Raw genomic sequence first — 4084 nt, forward strand, 5'->3', positions numbered from 1 at the left:
TATATATATATATACAGATATTATACTATTATACTTAAGTCTCCTGTCTGGGCTCTTTCACTGGCAGAGCCATACTTCTAATTCCAGGTCAGCCACCATCTTCCAAGATAAACTTGAACATTATTAAAACATCTAAATCAGAAGGATTACAAATGTCCTGCAGTGGACTTTTTTTTTTTTTCCTTTTTTCTTTATTAAGAACACTTCCATGAAGGTGTCTGCAGTTTCAAAGCCATTTCAGGCTGAAGCCCAAGTGAATGCCTAGCCAAAAGAAAAAAAAAAAAAAAGAGGGCAAAAAATAAGACCCTTTTTTATCTGTTTAGCCTGTGTTGTCAGGTCTCTGCCTGCTGCTCTAACCACAGCCACACCAAAGCAAAAGTTTACCTTTAATTAAGGCATTTAAGCATTAGGAATCTCAGCCTGAATCTCTCTCCCTCCATTTGATAATCAGGAGTGGAAACTTTGTCTCACCTACAAAGGTACATTTTGCCCAAATATTGATAGATCGCAATGATAAACCTTCATTTCTTCACTCCAGGCAAGTCCAGTGGAAGGTGTTTAGCCATCCCCAGTGACAGAGTTCACCCAGAAACAGCACTTGGAGAGGACCTTGACACAGCCACCACACCCAGACCTCCTGGAGATGTGGACAGGCCCTGGTGGCCTTTGTTTCTTTGGAATTTGCTCTCCACAGATGAGGGAACTGCAGCCTTGTCATAGCAGCACTCAGAATGCCAAACGGCTGAAGCAGGTTACAGTCACTCAACCCTACTGAGTTATTTGGGCAGTGGCAAGAGCAGTTATTTTTAATGGCTTCATGTCCCAGCCTCACAGACAATAACCAGATAGTATCTATGAGTCTTAAAACCTTCATCTTCAGCTCAGGATCCAGCAGATCCTGACAAAACAGAGATGTGACAGGGTGGAAGATGTCTTCTGAATTTGGGTTTCTTTCCATTTCCTCAGCCATCCCACTCACCCTGGCATTGCCCCTGGTGTCACCCCTGGCTTGGCCTGAGGTGGTGACTAGGTTCCATTCCTGTCTGGCACACCTAATAGATTCAGTATCTTGACACCCAATGGACACAGCTGAGGCAGGTGGATCTCTCTGATGAAGCTGTATCCTGTGTCCCTGTGGGACCACATTCAGAGGGTTCAAACTGCTGGCCTCCACCCAAGCTGTGGAACTGGGAAAGGCAGAGGTGACCCTACGAGAGTTCTGCAGAGTTTCAGAGGGGCTGTGCAGGTACCATTTCTGTAGGTCTTCTTTGCTTTGGTCACACCTCCATTTTGGCCACTTCCATATGGTTTCGGGACCAAACTGATCTCTTATTGTTCCTCTCCTCATAAGTGGAATTGCAGCCCCTGTGGCCCTCTGCCACTGTTTATGCTGGCAGAGACCAGTGGATATTGGCAGACAAACTTGGATGGGATCACAGAGTGAGAGGGCAGGGAAGGAAGAAAGGGCACACTGTGGCTCTCAGTGCCTTTGCTTGCCTTGCAGAGAGCATGGGGTGAGAGCTCTCCTCGCTGGTCAGGAGACTGGGCTGAAGGCAGGTTTTGAAATGCTTAAATCCTAAATATACCTTAGATCTTGATGGTCAGCTGTAATATCTGTTCTCTCTCAGTGGAAGATGCTTAGCTGGCACCACAAATTTTCTTCTGTTCATCTGACCACACTTTTGGATACATTGTGATGCCCATCCTATCTTGTGAAGGAGAGGTCATGCAGTCATATACAAAACATGCTGAAAGAGAAGCTTCAGACTTTAAAACAGGTGGACAAGTTTGAGCAGTAGGGAAAAGCTGCATGTCTTTGGCCATCCCTCCTTCACCCCACTGCAGAGAGAGGCATCAGAAACAAGGCCACCTTTGACCAAGGTGACCCACCCTTACGCCTGTGAGATGCCCGATTAAACCAACTCCAACTGAAGTCAACAGAAGAATCATATTGGGCCCCAAGGCCAGTCATCAGAGCCTAAAAGAAGAACCTGGCGCAGACTGCTTGGCTACTATTCAAAACATCTCTTAGTTATAAAGAACAAATTGTAAGTCCTCATGTAATGTCCCTGGCAGAATCAGGACTTGTAAAAGAAAAGCCTGTAAACATAATTCCCACTCAGGAACTTGGGAACTGTGGAGTGTTAATTTCTGACCCCAATGCACTTTGACAAGTCACAGAGCTACACAGGTTGAATCTCAACTGGTTGGTCCTGCATGACAAATTTGAAAAGGTTTATCTCCTTTTCTTTCTCTCACTGCCTGATACAAAGAAACATCTCATTTTGCTCATGTAGATATAAAATGATGACATCCAGCTTAGAAATAACTTAAGCACAATAGGGAGACTAAGAGTATGAGAAGCTCATGAGCTTCTGCATTTACCTGCTGGAAAATGATCTGCGAGGAACGGTCCCTGAGCCCACGACCCCTCCACCCAGCCCCGGGGGTGTGTTAGAGGTATTTGTTTACATGCTGGAGGAACAAAGTCATGTCATGGAAATTCTGCATATGGCTTTGCTGAGTTTTACTTTTGCGCTTCCCAGCTCTTAGTTGAAAGGAAGAACAGCTTCTCCGAACCTGAATTCTCCTCTGCTGGCAGATTATTTATTAAACAGTGATGGTAGGTTGAAGCTGTTTTCACTTAAAAACAGTTCGTTCAAACCCTAACGGAGAAGCAGAGTTACCATAGTTACCTGAGCAAGCCCTCAGCACAGCACAGCTCCTTTCTACAGCAGAAGAGTTTAGGTCAACTTGCAGCTTGTCAGACAGAGCTTAATGATTTGCTATTTCGTGCAAGCAAATTGCAAGTATCAAGCAAGACAGTGGCGTGCAACTGATGGGCAAGATTGCCCTCAACCCGTGGGGTTGTTTTTTTTTTTGCTGGTCCAAGAAGCCCGTGGGGTTCACACCAGCTGGAAATTCTGCAGGGTATCTGGACAGCTGGGGAGGAGTCTGGAGTAAAAATACACTTAGATCTTGGCACTGGTTTCATCTGTCCAATCCAGCCCATCATTAACAGCTTCTGTACAGCACTGCTCTTCCTCTAGGGGCTGTAAAAATGAACAAAACCTTTGTTCAACCTAAACTTCCTTTCCTTGTCTGCCATTCCTGCAGACTTTCCATTCTAGTGGTCCTATTGTTTCACTTGGAAATGTCAGAGAGCTGCACAGCATGCCCATTTTGTAAGGAGTATGTTCCATTTTAGGAGGCCAAAATCATACACTGTGTTGTTCCATAATTAATCTGCTTGAAACTTGCTTGGGCTCACTATGGCTTGTCTGAAATGGATCTTTCTTTCTCTTTCTTTCTTTCTTTCTTTCTTTCTTTCTTTCTTTCTTTCTTTCTTTCTTTCTTTCTTTCTTTCTTTCTTTCTTTCTTTCTTTCTTTCTTTCTTTCTTTCTTTCTTTCTTTCTTTCTTTCTTTCCTCTCTCTCTCCCTCACTCTCTCCCTCTCTCTCCCTCTTGTTTTTTTCCTATTTATTTTTTTTCTCTGTTTCGTTTTTTGTTGTTTTTTTTTTTGGTCCCCACATCTGTATTTAGATTGGTAGCTACTGCTGGCACTAGCTTTGCACCTGAACAAATAAGAATGCTGAGGACAAGATTAGCTCCTTTGTGCCGGCTGATTTGGGCACTGGGCATCTCAATGAATGGACATTTTGCTTTTAAGCATCTCTTACTGGAAGCAGCAAAAAAAGAGTAAATACCCTGATTGTATCATCTGTTAAGTGGGTCACTCCCACAAAGGGGACTGGAAAATCTGCCTTCTATTCACAGTTTCCTGCGGTCCTCCTTGATGTAATGTTGGGAGAAGAATGTGTGTAGAGACTTATTTCTCATGGAAACCTGGTGAAATTGGGCGATCCACAAACTGGCAGTTCTATACCACCACTGTGGCATTCATCTCTACCTCTTCTCCCAGCAGCTTTTTATCATGGTTTCAGGCAAAAATACATTCAGCAGCACAACTGAAATTTAATTAGGAAGAAAGAGATGTGAGCACAGCAAAAAGTAGCCCCATACACTGGCCATATCTATCATTAATAGCTTAAGGTCTGTGAGACCACATTGATGGATCTTGCTAA

Source organism: Chaetura pelagica, unplaced genomic scaffold (genome assembly GCF_000747805.2).
Source record: "Chaetura pelagica isolate M959 unplaced genomic scaffold, ChaPel_1.0 scaffold285, whole genome shotgun sequence".
NCBI lineage: Eukaryota > Metazoa > Chordata > Aves > Apodiformes > Apodidae > Chaetura > Chaetura pelagica.